Source organism: Giraffa tippelskirchi, chromosome 8, assembly GCF_054371585.1.
Source record: "Giraffa tippelskirchi isolate mGirTip1 chromosome 8, T2T-mGirTip1v1.2.pri, whole genome shotgun sequence".
Taxonomy (NCBI): domain Eukaryota; kingdom Metazoa; phylum Chordata; class Mammalia; order Artiodactyla; family Giraffidae; genus Giraffa; species Giraffa tippelskirchi.
In genome coordinates, this window is record NC_137282.1 from 153,364,462 (window position 1) to 153,381,932 (window position 17,471).

The following is a 17,471-nucleotide window of genomic DNA, read 5'->3' on the forward strand; positions in this document are numbered from 1 at the left end:
CTCTTTCTTACTCGGTATCCCTTTTCCGAAGCAGAGCTGTGAATGACACATTAAATGATGTTCACATGTCACTCTTGTTAGCAGCTGGCTGGCTGTCAGCCTCAGAGTGGTGCATTATTTGGGTTTCATAACAGCATTTTTTTCTTCTCTTACAAATGTTAAATTACAAAGTGCAGGAAACCACATGAATGTGGCAGAATGAAAAAATGCAAACACAGTGTTATCCGGAGATGCCAGTTTTATGATTTTCCTGGTGACCGTCTCCTGCCTGCAGTCGACGTACGAAGCCTCTCTACCTGTTCGGTGGTGTCCTTGTAGCTCTGTCTCCATCTTCCGTTATGCTTTGCGCTGCTGAACGGGGAGGTTGGGTTAAGATGATTGCATGGGGCTGTCTCTTTCTGTCGAAGTCCTTACTGACCACCAAGCCTGGCTCACACTCACAAAGTCTGCCCTGAATCCTCAGGGCCTAACGACTGGCTTCTCCTTATGAACTCCTGTACCAATGAGAGCCTGCATCTTAAAAAAAAAAAAAAAATCCTTGGCTGTGCACCGCTTCGTGCATTGTAGGCTTGAGGACAGGAATCAGGTCATAGCCTAGTGGTTCTCAAAGGTGGTCCAGGCCGCAGCACGCCCTCCAGCAGAATCGCTGGGACGTGTGTATTAAAGCTGCAGGTTTAGCAACCCTGGGCTCGATGAGTCACAATTTCTGAGGGTGCTGAGCCCAGGAAACTCCTTGCAGAGAGCTCTTCCGCACTGAGGTGTGCGAGTAACTCTCTGAGGCTACTTCTTCATCCTCCTCTTGGTCTCCTTGCCCGCAGCAGAGGGTCCAGATCTGAGCACATCTTAATGTGCCCAGGAAATACTTGCTTGTTGATCTGAGCAGTGTCAAACCATGAGGGTTGCAGTCGCTCTTCTATCTCCTGACCTTATCAGGATGTGGAGTCAGCGTATTCTCTGAACCCCTTAGAAACCCCTTTGTGTCTAAACGTGTGAAATGTTCCCCCAGGTCAGAGGCTCCTTTAGAAACCTTCTGATTATGTCTCTTGCTGTGTTACCATTGACTCTTGACTGTTCCCTGGTAACGGCAGGAACCCTAACCCCACGTCTAGCAGAGCAGAAACATCAGCTGTAAGTGCAGGACTCGATGGAGCCGACGGGATGGGAGAAGGACGGGAGGATGGCGCGGTGCTGTGGTGACTTGGATGCTGTATCCTTGGCTGCCAGAGCCTCCTCTGCTGCCCGTGGCCATTCGTTTTGAATGCTGTTACTTTCAGCTGTTAGGCTCACAGGTTGTCCATCTGGGTGGCAGGAGAGCGGTCCCGTTGCGGAAGGGATAAAGCTGAGCTGCAGCGGACACACGTCAAAGCACCCGCAGTGGTGATGGCAGATTCAGGATCTGACTCTCATGTTGACAGATGGCGATGGTGACGCTTGGCCCTCTCCTTCCCTCTTCCACATCCAGCCCGGCCTTGGATGATCCAGAAGAGATGTGGTGTTTGCTTCTGGTGCGTCTCCCGAAGGGCTTTGCTAGAGAATCCACAACCAGCAGAACATCTGACAGCTAGTTCAAGTCAGAAACTAAACCGAAGAACTCACAGAAGCCTGGCCGGCTGAGGAGGGAACAAGTAGGGGAATCAGGAAATTTATTAGCTGCCAGGATAACCACTACCCTTTGCACCAAACACTTTCTGCAGGCTTTCTTTTGACTCTTGCTTTGTCACAATTTCTCTTAGCACAGTTGCGCCAAAGCTGAATTAAGCTTGTGTTAAGAGCACATTCGAGCCTGGTGACAGGAAAGCATCCTCTTCTGGGTCTCCATCTAACCTCAGCTGCTGGAGGTTTGGTAAGCAGAGAGTGGCCCAGAGTGGATTGGGCTTTTTCTCAGATTCTTAGCTAAGGGAAGGAAAGAAATGCATGGGTTTCCAAAGCACTGTTAAGGGCAAAAGAGGCTTTTTAATATTCACTTCGTGGAGACCTGACTCGATTTTCCTCTGTGTGACTTCCTCCAGATATAACTTACTGATAGAAGCATCTTTGAGCCTTTGTTAAAGGCTTTAAGCGATAACTGGGGAGAAAATTAAAGAAATGATAAAGTGTGTGATTTTCGGAAAATACCAGGTGCTGGCGTTGCTGTTTGGGAGGTCTTTAGCAGTACCTGGAATATTTCCTTTTAAGTAGCTGTCCACGGTTGGAAAAGAGAAAAACTGCTTTTAAAAGAGCATTTGTCTAGTTAGAAACTACGTCACTTGTGCTGTTTAGCACAAGGCAGCCTTGAGAATTGCAGGGTTTCCGAATGGCCACCTAACCCCTAGGCCCTGCTTCTGAAAGGCAGATGGAAGAAAACAGCAAGCTCAGCACCCTCCTTGAAGACCATGGTCGGAAAGCTCTCCGAATATGTTCTAGTTCAGAGGAGTGAGTTACCCTCCGCGTCCCTGAGCCGCTGGGCGGTGAAGCAGCACCAGGCATGCCTTCCGTGAGATGTGTTACAACTCGCTCTTCTCCTGATACCATCACGGGCTAATAATTACATCAGTCCTTCAGAGCAGCTGTGTGGTTTGGTCTAACTGTGAGTGAAACCACACCAGTTCAGGAAACGCAGTGAATTGTCTTGTAATAGGCGTCATCAAAGCCCACATTGATTGCCTTGGAAGGTACCCTTCCTTGGTGACAGTTTGAGAGCTTTGAAGGGAGGTGTTTGCTCTGCCTCAAAAGTAGTTAGAATTAAACGGCTACATTTGCACACTGTCGGAGTGAAAACTGAAACTCACCCATGTTGGTTCCTGCACACGCGCTCCCTGAAGGCTTCACTGCTTCGTGGCATCATTATCAGCTCCGCTCAAATGACTAACATTGTTCCCCTTTCTCCGCAGAGTCTAAGGTCACTGGCTTCCGACTTCCTCCCAGATGGCTCTGATTTGAATATTCCAAAGGTGTCTTCACCTTGAGTCTAAACCTGTACCTGTCACTCTCCTGTCTCCCTTTATGGGTTCCTTGTTTAGAGAAACAGGGTCACCAACCAGCTAGTCACTGAGGCTGGTCACCTCCTCCTCTTCCTGTATGTCATCTCTTGACCACATGCTGTAGTTTTGCCTCTTAAATAGATTACAGACTATCTTCTCTTCTCCTTTCCTCGCCCAAGTTCTCTTTCAGCCTGTTAGCATCACTTGCCTGGACCAGGACAGCTACTTCCAAAGAGTATTCTGCTTTTTTCTTTAAGGTTTATTTTACTTTTTGGCTGTGCTCGGTCTTTGTGGCTGTGCATGGACGTTCCCCAGTTGCTGTGAGCAGGGGCTACTCTCTAGCTGCCGTGCATGGGCTTCTCATTGCAGTGGCTTTTCTTGTGATGCAGCACAGGCTCTAGGCACTCAGGCTTCAATAGTTGCAGTGTGTGGACTCAGTAGTTGGGGTGGGTGGGCCTAGTCGCTCCAAGGCATGTGAGATCTTCCCGGACCAGGGATTAAACCCATGTCCCTTGCATGGCAAGGCGGATTCTTAACCACTGGACCACAAGGGAAGCCCCCAAAGAATATTCTTGCCTCCAGTCTTTCCTTTCTGAATTCCATTCATCCTACTATTTTGAGAATTACCATCTTAAAGAAAAGGATCTGATTGAATTATTCCTGAAAACCCTTGGCAGTGTGTGGAAGTACAGAAGACTGTTTCTAATACAATGTTAAGTGTAAAATTCGTAATTCAAAATTGCATACACATATTGGTCACAAAGTCATGATGGGAATGGGTGCCTGTCAGCACAGACTAGAAGTGAATAAAGCAAACAGGAAAGATGTTTGCAGCGTGAGAGTGATTGATACTTCTTTCTTTAAAAATAGCTCTCTTGGTATTTTTCATAGTAATGAATGAATAGGATGAAATGAAAGGAATAATTTAATGCATTTTCATTAGCTTTTTCTTCCCTATGAGATAACGTGCATTTCGTCGCATGATACTTGAGACCCCCTAGGAACTCATTATCAGCTTCATGTTTAAACCTCATCTGCCACCCCTCGCATCTCTCCACACACTTCTTTCTACTCTGAACATATTGTGTATTTTAATAATCACGCCTTTCGTCATGTTGATTCTTCTGCAGAATTTCTGCAGAATTTCTGTGAAATTCTGTTTCTGTACCCAGTGGACTCCTCTTTCATTGAGGCCGAATAGAAATGTCCCCTCTTCCTGCTCTATGTACTGCAATTCTTTATTTATATAGTTATCTCTGTGGGTGGCTCCTGACGGTAGAGATTGGTTTATTTTAAACCTTGTATTCCAAGTATTAAGCCCATTCCGCCACATAATTTAGCTCAGTACATATTTATGGAAGGTGAGAAGAAAGGAAAGAATTCACTTATGAATATACAAGTAATCCTTCAGGTGAGATGTAACATTTTTCAGATTAGCTCGGTGCTAACTACCTTGTTACAGAAATGATATAAAAGAAATGTTTTGGTTAAATAATTTTTACAAAAGTTGTTGGATTCATCATCAGACCATTTTCGCTAAAGAAATAGGGTAGATCTTTGGTATTTGAAAATTCTAACATCGGGGAGGATCATGTCAGCGTCTCAGTAGCCATATCTGTGAAGTTACTAGAAATTGCTTTTTAAAAAAAAAAAAATAAACTGTATTATGTCATGAAAAATCATATCAGCCAAATCATAAATCCAAAGAAATAACACATCCAGTGCTGGCAATGTACTATGAATAGGTGGTATTTTTTCCTAAGGGAATTTAAAAAGCCAAGAGTGGATAGCAGGAAAGCATTGATGTAACATTTTCAATTCTGAAAGGCTATTCTGCTCTGGAAATATACTTGTTACTATTTTTTCATTTCTAAGAATTCTATTTGGTTAAAATATCAAACGAGAAAAAATATCTTGGCTTAAATAGAATGAAAAGTCATCTTCAAAATTAATTTGGCATCCTCAAAATTTTCTTTTCAAATGGGGGAGTAGGATGGTTTTTTAGTGTCACGTGTTAAAAATGCCACTAAAAACATCATCATTGGCACTTGTTTACAAGGAATTCAGAATGGGATTTGTTGGAGATGAATGTGTGAGGCATGTTACACATCTTTTTAAAGAATATTTGGTCATCAGGGTAAGAATGTTTAATACTGTATATTATTTTATAACGTATTATGATTTTTCCTATTAATGTTTTAGTTAAGAGTCAATAAACTGGGAATAGAGAATTTCAATTTGAAGTTTGCCAGGTTTTTTTTAAAAAAAGGAACCAAAATATTTTTATTAATATTGAATAAGTGATATAGCTGTCTACATAAAAGTCCAAGAGGATCTATAGACAAACTATTAGAATTAACAAGTTCTTCAGCAAGATTGAGGTTTGCCAGTTGTTTTTTTTTCTTGGCATGCTATTCTTACTCACCTTTCAGTTTTCTTGTGTATAAAATTGTGCCAAAAGTTGAGCCATCGTTAGATGAACAGATTTTAAGAAATTGGCCAGTTGACAACATTGACTACTGATGAGATGCGTTAAATACCACATCACTTCTCAGCCTTGCATGTGAGTTGATCTTTGCTTGCCACAGTGAAGAACCTTTGCTGAATTTTCTTCTTTTCCTGTCCTGAGCATCCTGTTCATGTGAAAGCCAGACCCTTCGGCTTTCAATAAGACGCATTAAGAAATAGACCAGGGCTTAGGTGGATGAATAAACCGTGTTAGTTATTCTCTAGTTCACTGTCCACAGGGCTGCGGCCTTGCCCGGTGACTGCTCCAGTTCATTTAGCAGGAGGTATTGACTGTCGAATTGCCCTTTTGTGAGAGCCAGTACTCGAAAGCATCCTAACTACCTAGTGACAAAAACTCCAGCAGACAATAGACAACTGTAAGTTTCATTACAGCTTCAGATGCTACTCGGGGTAGAGGTGCTTATCTTGAACTGCCCTCTGCAGATCACGTATGTGGGTCCATGGGCTGATCCTGTGGCTGTAGCTCCCGGAGGTTGTTTAGTGTTGGTGAGTGCACTCAGAGGAGTCTGCAAGCTAGAGTAGCCCAATTAGGAAGTCCTTTTCTGAGACTTTAAGGATCTTAATACAGAACACGGCATCTTGGTGGATCTAAAGTTTTAAAACCCAGCCCTGAGAGAACTGATTACATTCCTCAGAGGTTTTTTAAAATAGGACATAATAAATTGCTATAACACTGTTGGAAAACAATGTCATGCAGTGTAAGAGCATAGGTTCTTGAGGCAAACTTCCCGACTCTGCCCCTAACTAGCTGTGTCATGTTCAGCAAGTTACTTAACCTCCTTGGGTCTTTGTTTATCCATCCATGGACTAGGAGAAATAAAGCAGCATCTATCAGAGTTGTGAGAATGAAATGAAAAGTTAAAGCTGTAACAAAATGTTAGCTGTTATTATCATGTCAGGCTTCCCTGGTGGCTCAGTGGTGCAGAATCTGCCTACCAATGCAGGAGATGCGGGTTCGATCCCTGGGTGGGGAAGATCTCCTGGAGAAGGAAATGGCAACCCACTCCGATATTCTTACCTGGAGAATTCCATGGACAGAGTGGCTTTGGAGGGCTACAGTCCATGGGGTCACAAAGAGTTGGAGATGACTTAGTGACTAAACAACAATGTTATCATGTTACTTTCATGGTATTCAGTTGGACTGATCCTCATTTGGTAATCAAACTTTTCCAACCTTTGCCTTCCTTCAAACTGAGTTTATGAATTTACGATCAGTTACGGAAGGGGAAACTGTGAGTGAGTTCAGTTAGGGAAGGTGAGGAGATGCTGTGAGAAAACGGAGAAGTGAGAGGCTTGGTCTCCTTGCTGGTGGTGAGGACCTGGAGGAGGCGTTCTGAGCCCGACATGAAAGCGAGCTAGGATCCCAGATGACCAAGGTGAGAAGGGACGGGCATTGTGTGCCGGAGGAACCCCAGGGACTGGTTTGGGTCCAGGGTAAGGTGTGTGAGGTGGAATAATGAGAGCTTGGGAGGAAAGAGGTTGACTTAATAATGATGATGATGGGACTAATTAATGTGAATTACTAATTGAATAGCCACCTTACACCAGCCTGTGCGATTGGTGCTTTACATAAAGCAGCTCTGATCACAATTCCCTGCAACATAGGTATCCCCATTTTACAGATGAACAATTGAATTACTCTCATATTAAGGTCAGAATATTTTCTGAAGTGGTGGAGAGCCACTGAAGGTTTGGGGATGGGAGAAGGTTGTGATCAGACTTAGCTGAGATTTACTTATCTGCTGTTTGACTCAAAGTTTCTTGAAACTAAAGACATGTCTTACACCCCCCTGTGTTGCTTGTGAGCAATAGCACTAGCCCTTTAAAACGGTGGATATTCCATCAATACTGGTAGAGTCTCTTTTAAAAGCTTCCTCAGCAAAACCTGGGAGACACATTTTGTACATTTTCCCCTTTAAGGAGAAAACTAATTTAAGAATACTTTATACATCAATTTCTTTGTGTCTGTACCTATTTCATCTCATCTGATCCTCACACACACACACACACACACACACACACAAAATTGAAGGACAATGGGTATGACTTTTCCATTCAAATTATATGTTATTATAAAGGATGAGGTTATTGGTGTTGGAGGGTATCACATGGGCTTGTAGGAATAAAGCTAGGATTCCAACCCTGGTCTCTCCCCGACCCCCTGCCTGTACCCTGCCATCACCCCCTACCTCTTTCGAACACTTCTGATTTCCAATCTCCACTCGGGTGGTTTCTTCCACTGGTTTAATGGCACTTGGCTTGCACTCTGCTGCTTTCAGAGAAACTAGAGCCCTCCAAGGACCTAATCTACTTGGTTGGAGTTGATGAGAAAGGGATTATTTTCAACTGTCTTCAGGACCAGCATCCCTTTTCAATGATACTGCTGGCAGGTGGCCATTTCTGGGAGGACATCAAATTAGCCACTTGTGTAAGCGCCTTGTGCCCTGTGTTGGGTGGTCACGTAGACGGAACTTGCTCTTCACAGTGAAATAGAGTTTGGGAGTGAGTACATTGCAGGAATGCTAAATGCTTTGCTTCTTCTGCCTGATTGAAACTGAATTTATGATACTAAAAAACACTTAGTAACGGACACAGAGCAGTGTTTGCTTCCAAATGCCGTCTGGAATTTGGAGTGACATTTAGTGAAAGGGGAAGTTCGATTCCGACCATCAAAGGTCATGGCCAGGGAACCTACAAGCGCATATTGTGCAAATTCAACCCAAATCTGTATTTATTAACTTGACAAATTTTGGAGTGCTTATCTGCTCTACGAAATTGAGTAAGAGCCTACAAAAGATCAGATCCGCTTAATGCATTTAAATCAGGACTTCTGAATGCTTGGCTCCCGTGCTGGTGCCGATGTTCAGAGGCTCAGCTCAGCTGCAGCTGTCCCCCCCTTTGCAGGAGTGGACGTTTTTCCATTTCCTGGTGAACAGCCACACTGGCTTCATCCCTTCCCTCGCCTGTCCTGTCTTCATCCACTTGAGAGAGTCAGCGAACCAACAGCACTGTCTCCTGGGAACCCAGCCATCAATCCAGCACGTGTCCTGAATTTTATGTTTAAATATATTATATATATTATATTATATTATACATATATATTTGGGGCTTCCCAGGTGACACTCGTCGTAAAGAAACCACCTGCCATGCAAGAGAGAGGTAAGAGAGGCGGGTTCAACTCCTGGGTTGGGAAGATCCCTGGAGGAGGGCATGGAAACCCATTCCAGTATTCATGCCTGCAGAATCCCGTGGACAGAGGAGCCTGACTATAGTCGATAGGGTTGCACAGAGTTGGACACGACTGAAGAAACTTAGCAAACGCACACATATATACATTTAATTGCAGTAAGTATATGTAACATAAAATTGGCCACTTTAACCAATTTTAGGTGTAACAACTCAGTGGTACCAAGTACATTCACAATATTGTGCAGCCATCAGCACTGTTCATTTCCAGAGCTCCTTCATCTTCCCAAACAGAAACTCTGTACCTATTAGCCATGAACTCCCTGTTCCTTCCTCTCCCAGCCCCTAGTGCCCTCTGCTCTACTTTCTGCCTCTATGAGTTGGCCAACTTTGGGTACCACTTCTACCTGGAATCAGATAGTATTTGTCCTTTTGTGTCTGGCCCTCAGTTTAATTTTTAACAGGATGTTTCAAGCATACTTTTTTGTGTTTTTGTTTTCAATATTATATTGTATCAATAATCATCCACCAGATATAATTCTCATTCTAATTTCACAAGCTAGGTCCTATGAGAATATGGGTAAAAGAAGATACGGGAAATTGTTTTTCTCATTAGTAACTGAAGAAAATAACATTTCTAAGACAAAATTCAGATTCCTGTTGGGTAGTTAGTTTCACATTCCCTCTTGATTCTTCCTCACTTTGGGTTTAGCCCCTTTTTGGCTTAAATTCTTTGCAAAATTTCCTCAAGCAGGCGTGCATTTCTGTAGTACCTACTAAGAAGAGTTCAGAATTTTTTAGATTCCATCTTTTGACCGACATGCCTTTTCTTCTTCTTTGGGGTGATTTTTAAATGAATCATTCTGTCTACCTGCCTCTGTCCAACAACAGGCAGAAACATGTGAATCACGCTGCTGGTGGAAAATTGGTGAATCATTGCCTTCCACTTGCGGTGATAATTACGCAAAGTAGAAGTATTCCTTTTTGCATAGAAGCAGAAGCAGTGTCATTTTACTGCAGCAATGAGATTGTAGTAGAGGTGAACATAATTCTTCTTCTATTTACATCTTTAATGAGCCGCAATTAAAAGTAGTGAGTTGGCGTGGCGGAGCGATTGTGTTATTTTCAGATTTCTATTCTAGCCGCCGCTGCTGATCTAAGCGACACTCCACTGGCACCCTGGAGCTCCGAGAGCCTGAACAAAGAAAGCCCGGAAGGGGCTAATCTACTTCCTGAAAGTTAATGAAACAGGAATGACCTTCTGCTGGCCTAAGGTGGACATTTGCCTCAAATCCCAGAAGCCTGTGATTCTTGAATCTTCTTTCAGGGTACATGTTTTTCTTATGGTGCAAAGGAGCTCTATGGATTGATTTCATGTTGAGGTGCTCAGAGGTTTTCTCTCTCCTCATTTTCTCCAGCCATAAATAAGATACTATAGAGGACTCCCCCTGCCCTGGGTTCCCAGTGCGGGGCAGAGGCAGAATACCATGTGTTGTAAATGGTCCTTTCCCCAGCTTTGCCTGAGCCCAAACCTAAGCTCACTGATCTCAAGTTCGCCATTCCAGCCCACGTTGTCCACATTTAATTGTAACCACTGTGTTTAGCTACACGGTGACTCTGGTCCAAGATACTCTCTTAGGCACCTTTAGGTGGGTTTCCAGACAGTGGGCAGGGCTGCCTAATCCATTACTGTGGACGACAGGTTTTCCTGCCACGGTAGTAAAGCTGCATACTGGAATTTACTTAGCAGCTTGTCTAAAACACACTGTGTAAACATTTCTCCTGTGGCCACCTGAACTCAGCAAAAATGTGTGCTAAAGTATTTACGATACACTTGATGCTGAAGAGGACTGTAGTGAACTATGTAGATCTTGGCCTCTGACAGGCGTCCCCACCCTGAGTTGCTCGAATACACGTGAGTGTGTTATGGACCAGGCACAGTTGTCTGAAAGCTAATGCCACTTCGACTTCAAAGTGTCTAACTTGTACAGACCCCTTCTAAGGCCCAGTATTGAATTTTATGCAGATAATTTTGTGAACTCTTTGTTTAAAGACCCACTCCTGTCCCTATTCACCCCTCCATCCCTTATCTTACTTTATCAGCTTCAGACCCCAAACACTGGGTCCACCTCTGATGAGGAATGTGTATACACATGCCTATCTGTGTGCACGATCAGTTGTATCCGACTCTTTGCGACCCCATAAACTGTAGCCTGCCAGGCTCCTCTGTCCATGGAACTTTCCAGACAAGAATACTGGAGTTGGTTGCCATTTCCTCCTCCAGGGGATCTTCCCGACCCAAGAAGATCAAACCCACATCTCCTGCATTGGCAGGTGGATCCTTTACCAGTGATCCACCTGGGAAGCCCAAAGTTCTGTGTGCATGCATGTGCCTATGTGTATGTTAATTAAATATATTCATTTCTCCTTCACACTAGTATATGAAATCACCCTGAGTCTGCCAGGCCACATGGTAGGACAGTAAAGAGGCTGGGCATAGCCTGTAGTGTCTTCACCAGTTGTTTCCAAGGAAATTTATATCTTGGGCACTTAGCAAATAATGATGCATTTAACTGATAGGAACTGTTTCCTAAGTTTCCCAAACGGATGACTAACAGTTATGATTCACATATTCCTGGGAATCTCCCTCCCCCCGGCTTGCCATTTGCCTGGAGCATGTACAGTATATCAGAGTTTCTTAGGAGTTTAGTAAAACTGAACGATATACCTTCTTCTCTTATCCCCATGCCACCTAAAGAAAAATTAATTTAATGGCTATTTTGCAAAATGTTGTTTTTTTTTCCTAGCTCGACATGGTTAGTTAAAGGTAAATTATTCTCCCTACTAAGCAGTTTCTTGTTCCAGGTAACTTTGATTTGAGAAGCAGCTGTTGATTTCTAGTGTGCTAAATTCGTTTCTTTCTTTGAGTTCTTTTATTGTTCCCAGTCTGTTGTTAGGAGTAAAAAAGCTAATTTAGTTTAGATTATTTTTTTAATGCCTCTGGCATTCAAAGTATGACATTTCCTGCTGAACTAGCATTGTGATGGCCTGAGAGAAAAAGACCCTAACAAAATATAACCCATAAAAAAAAAAAAAAGAAGTATTGTGTTGGCTAAAAAATTTGTTTGGATTTTTTTAATGGAGAAACCCAAATGAACTTTTTGGCCAACACAAATCTGTCTGTAAAAAAGGTTTAAAATCAGTTCATGATATTATTGATTAGCCATTTAACTTGCTTATTAGTCAGAAATCTTAGGGAGATGTGATGTCATGGACTACTACAAGTGAACAGCAGTTGGTGTGGGCAGAAGGTCCCTATGTGTGATACAGAGCAGGGTGACCATGGAGTAGAAACAGCCAAAAGTACTTAGTCCTCCCAGAGCAAGGAGGCCTGTTTCAGTGGCCTGCTTGACAACACAGTTTATCTTCATGACTTAGCAATCTCTAAGTCTGGGAAGGGCTGAGAATGGAAGCAGCAAGCAGGCAGGGTGCTGCAGAGTTGGAAACTAGATTGCTTTGGGAGGAGGGGACTGGTCATACAGTCCAGATCTCAGTTCTTGCTCAGTGCTTGCCCCTACTTTTGTGACCTTTGGAAAATGACTAACCTCCCCAGAACAATCTCCTCCTCTATAGGGGGGAGGTCAGTAGGAGCCTGGATAGTTCTGGGAGGTTGCCTTGGCCTGGGACAGTCTGTATCTGAAGATTAAGAGAGACATGAGACTTCACAGAGGAAGTCTCTGTGAAGCAGGTAGAAGCGAAGCAGGTGGCAGGCAGGCAGAAACGGAGAGCGTGGTCTAGAACACGGGGTGGAAATGCTCTCTGTGTAAATTCAGGTGAATGTCTCTCTCCACGGGCAGGAGAACTGAGCACTGCTGGGTTAGGGTTGAGACCTGGGGTCACTTACTCACAGCTGGAAAACACCTTTCAAGGAACTATATTTCTCTTGCACAGGAAGTGCTCCTTGCCCTTCCCCAGCACAAGAGGCTGGGCTTTGTCCCTGTGCTCAGTGCTGGGCTGGCTTCCATGCCACCTTCTCACTTTTTCTTCAGTCTTTATCTTCGGGATGCTTCTGGAGATGTCTGGGGGCCCTCGTAGATCTTTTTTCTTATTCCAAAGCCTTCTTACAATTCATTTCTCTGAAGATTCAGGAGTATTTATTTATCTTACCACTGTCCTCCTTAAATAGTCAGATACTGTTGTGCTTGTTTTTTGCCCAAACTCACACATGGAAATGAGCTTTTGTAATCAGCAGTGTAGGTTGAGTCTGAAATACCTGAATCCTTGCCAAGCTGCTGCTTAGTTGTTCAGTTACTGAACTTCTGTCACGTCCTCATTTTCTGGGCTGTGTGTAAGAATAGCTCCTTTTCTCAAGAGTTTAGTAATCAAGTGGTGGAGACCAATGCAAACGTGAGCACGAGTGACGGAGTAACAGTAATAACAGTCACGCTATTGAAAGCATAGACACTGAATGCTTACCATGTACCCAAAGTACTGTGCTAAACACTTTGCATGCTCTAAGTGTGTATGTCTGCATACATACACACATTAAAAATAAGTGTTTAATTCTCACAATGGCTCTCTGATATAGGTATTGCTGTTATCTGCCTTCTACTGATGAAAAAACTAAGGCCGGGAAAGAAGAAGTAAATTGCCCAAAGTTATACCTGAAGCATGAGTTGGATGACTGTGTTTTTCTGTTTGTGTTTATAATTTTATTGATTGATTTGTTTTGGCTGTTCTGGCTCTTCATTGCTGGGCAGTCTTTCTCTCGTTGCGGCGAGTGGGGGCTACTCTCTAGCTGCGGTGTGCACACTTCTCATTGCAGAGACTTCTCTTGTCACAGAGCATGGGCTCTAGAACACACGGGCTCAGTAGTTGTGGCATGTGGGCTTAGCTGCCCTGTAGCATGTGGTATTTTAGTTCCTGGACTCAGCACCAAACCCATGTCCCCTGCATTAGCAAGTGGATTCTCAACCAGTGGACCACCAGGGAAGTCCCTGGATTAGTGTTTTCCCTATAGAAACATCTATGTCAGTGGGAAGTAAGAGCTAAGTCTATTGCTTGTGTGGATACCAGAGCTAGAGAGGGTTCGTTTAGATGGGATTAAGGGAGAGGGTGGTTTAAACTGTGTTTTATAGGAGGAAAGAGCCCTGATGGTGTGACGTGGAGGACAAAAGGGCATTTGATGCTGGAGATGACTGCTTGTGAGGATCGGAGATCCAGAAGCTGGACAACAGATAGGTTTGTTTAGTTGGAGTGAAGGGCCTCCCTCCCTATGACGACAGCTGGGTGATCTGAATTCAGTGAGCAAAGAGTTACTTTGTGGGCCGTGGTGCAGGCGCTGCCAGAATTAGTAGCAGGTCAGCACCTTATGAAGTCTCTCCAGGGTGTAAAGACATGTTTCCAACAGAAATGTGTTAGGTCTGCAAAGCAAATCAAGTGCAAGCCTTAAAGTCCTGCCCTTAGGAGATTTCTCCTTGGGTTCTCTCCACCAGATGACATGAGCTTCACACTCTGGCTTTGAGCTGTCACCATCTTCACTTCAGTTTCCATTAATTAGCTTCGAGTCTTAGGTCTGTAACCACTTGGAGTTGTTCAGGATCCTTGCTCCAGCCCCTCCTGGACAGCGGGAGATATTTGCCTTTTCCAACATATCTGTCTTGCCCTGGCAGCCACTGTGCCACACTCTGCTGAGGCAGGTGCCTCTGGGGGAGGGGTTTGTAGCAGCAGCTGTGGGCAAACACAGGACACAGTGGCAGCCCCTCGAGGGCTCCAGATGGTCAGCATTGGGTAAGAGATTTAAACTTGGGCAAGACCTGGAAGCAAATGGGCAACCTGGATTTGTGGGTGCTTGGGGGAAAAAAATAAAACAAGGAATTATAGCTGTAGTAGGTCATGTTTGTTTCCCAGGTTTTTCCCTCCTAAACTGGAAAAAAAAAAAAAGCAGTGGGAGGAATTTCCCCAGGCTTGTCAATGACTGGTTTGTTTGTCTAATTAATTAAAGAACTAATTACTTTGCTTATAATCCTCCTTGTTTGGAAAAGATTTATGGCTGTGCCTTTAATCTCTTAAATCTATCAAACAAGAAAATCGTATGAAGTGGCCAGGTTAGTGAGCTATCTATGCCTCTTTTTAAGTGTGTCTTCATAACAAAAACATTTAAAAAGAAATTCAGTATCAATGTGCGTGCTTGCTAAATAGCTTCAACTGTGTCTGACTCTTTGCAACCCCGTGGACTGTAGCCCGCCAGGCTCCTCTGTCCATGGGGTTCTCCAGGCAGGAATACTGGAGTGGATTGTCATGACCTCCTCCAGGGCCTCTTCCCCACCCAGAGATTGAACCCAGGTATCCTGCATTGGCAGGCCGATTCTTTACCACTAGCGCCACCTGGGAAGGTATTCTAAAAATGAGTGCCCTATGTATTGGCAGTTCTCATCTATTTTCCATTTTTAAAAAATATGCTTTTGCTTTAAACTTCAGATTGTCTAGCAGTTTCACATTTTCTGGTTTCTGTAGAGGCTGGTGTTTGTGAAAGTCTAGTGCTGACATGGTAACTCTTGGTTTTTGTTTTTCTGAAAGCCCCTCTTGCCTTTTGGAGCACTGTGAATGGGACCCTTACTGCCTCCTCCACCCCCGCTACCCAGGTTTTATTATCTGCTCTTGCTGTGTTTTGTTGCTTGGCTTCTTGGAAGCTTAAGCGGTTCTGGGTCATTGACAAAAATCTTGCCTGTAGGAATTCAGTTCAGAAGAAATTCAAGAGAGCAAAGACTCAGTGTCTTCCCCCTAATCTCATGGAAATAAGAGTGTAAACTAGCATTTACCGTCTACCTTTTCAGGCATGTTGCCACATGTGTCCTTGTCACAGCCGTCTGTGTGCCTGTGGCAGTATTGACAGAGGAGCAGATTTTGCCGGCCACGCTCGCTGGGTGACCAGACACTCACTCCCTCTCCCACTGTCCCAGGATGCTTCCAGCCTGCAGGACACAGGCCAGGGGCTGAGGGTTCCTTAAGGAGACAGTGAGGGGAGATGAGTGAGTGAATAAGGCAAATCTACTCCTTGTCGAAGGCTTCCCTGGTGGCTCAGATGGTAAAGAATCTGCCTGCAATGCAGGAGACCCAGATTCAATCCATGGGTTGGGAAGGTCCCCTGGAGAAGGAAATGGCAACCCATTCCAGTATTCTTGCCTAGAAAATCCCATGGATGGAGGAGCCTGTCAGGCTACAATCCATGGGGTTGCACAGAGTTGGCCACGACTGAGCAGCCAACACTTACTTATTTCTTTTCAACCAAAGAAAGCAGGAGAGGAAGGAACTTTATCCTTTGCTGGGCACAACACTAGGAGCATGACCTACAACCTCCTATTTAAACCTGAACCCCTCCCCCGCCCTTTCCCAGGAGGTGAACCTTACTGCTTTTGTTTTACAGATGATACAAGACCTTCCATCATGCACATGCTCAGTGGCTTCAGTCGTGTCCGACTCTTTGTGGCCCCATGGACTGCAGCCCGCCAGGCTCCTCTGTCCATGGGATTCTCCAGGCAAGAATACTGGAGTGGGTTGCCATGTCCTCCTCCAGGGGATCTTCCCAACCCAGGGCTCAAACCCATGTCTCTTATGTCTCCTGCATTGACAGGCGAGTTCTTTACCACTAGAGACAACTGAGAAGACCAGGGTTAGGGAATAAGATTAATAGCTGCCCCCTGAGATATAGAATAAGGACTTGAAACCAGCGCTGTCTGAAGTTAAACTCACACTCTCTTTCAAGCATTAGAGCTTCTCCTCTCTTCCTCTTTCCTTCTGATGTCCTGTGTGCTCAGTCATGTCAGACTGCAACCCCATGGACTGTAGCCCACCAGGCTCCTCTGTCCATGGAATTCCCCAGGAAGGAATACTGGAGTGGGTTTCCATTTGTTTTTAGTTATTTGATGGAGAATTGAAGAATCGTTCAGCAGATGGATAGGGAAAATAAGTCAAAGTAGCTGAAACGAAACTGTTGTTGACTGAGCTTTCTGATGCAAGTCTGTGGCTGAGAAGAGAGGTTTACAGTCAATCACCTTGGGATTTCAGAGCACTGATTTTAATCATAATAATAATAATTGAGAACTGAGGAGAGGAAGGTCCTATGAAATGTGCATCATGAAACCAAGAGTCTGACTGAGGAGTGGTGAGGAGGAAATCCAGTTAAGATATTGATGGCAAGTCCAGTGAGACTTCCAGAGGAGATGTGGGACAGATGGTTTAGCTCTGGACTGATGTGAGATGTGGACTTGTGAGGCCTATGTGATCTGAGTAATTTGCATCATTTCCAGAGCTGACCAGAGTGTGGCACCAATTATCCAGGAGTCTCAGGTGGCAAATATGGGTGCCCCTGAGAGGGACAGGTAGCGAGATGTACACACAGGACTGACCAGATGTAGCCATCTTTCTGTATACCTTCTGAAGTGTTATGGTCATGATACCTGCAGAGTTTGCACCATTGGATATGCAGGGCACTGGAAAGAAGCCTGGGCTTGGGGGTCCATGAGCGAGAGGGGAATTCAAATCCAGCCTGCATTTGTTAGTGACCACGAGACCCTGGGCAAGCCACTTCCATCTCTTAGCAGTGAACCTGGGATAATAATCACGCTTCATATGACTGCTTCTGCTGCACTGAGCAGTGTCCAGCACAGATGTTATTATCATCATCCAGGAGCATCTATTATTATCTAAGAGCAACTAAGAGCACAGTGGTCTTTTTTATTGCCATCATAAAGGCTATGGGCTTCCCTGGTGGCTCAGACAGTGAGGAATCTGCCT

At 44.4% G+C, this 17,471-nt stretch overlaps 1 protein-coding gene across 14 annotated transcripts in view; it reads left to right on the top strand.

Annotated features, from left to right (window-relative positions):
• The window catches only part of ATXN1 (ataxin 1), a 451,903-nt gene that overhangs the window by 154,248 nt on the left and 280,184 nt on the right, over nt 1-17,471 (top strand). The window lies entirely within an intron of this gene.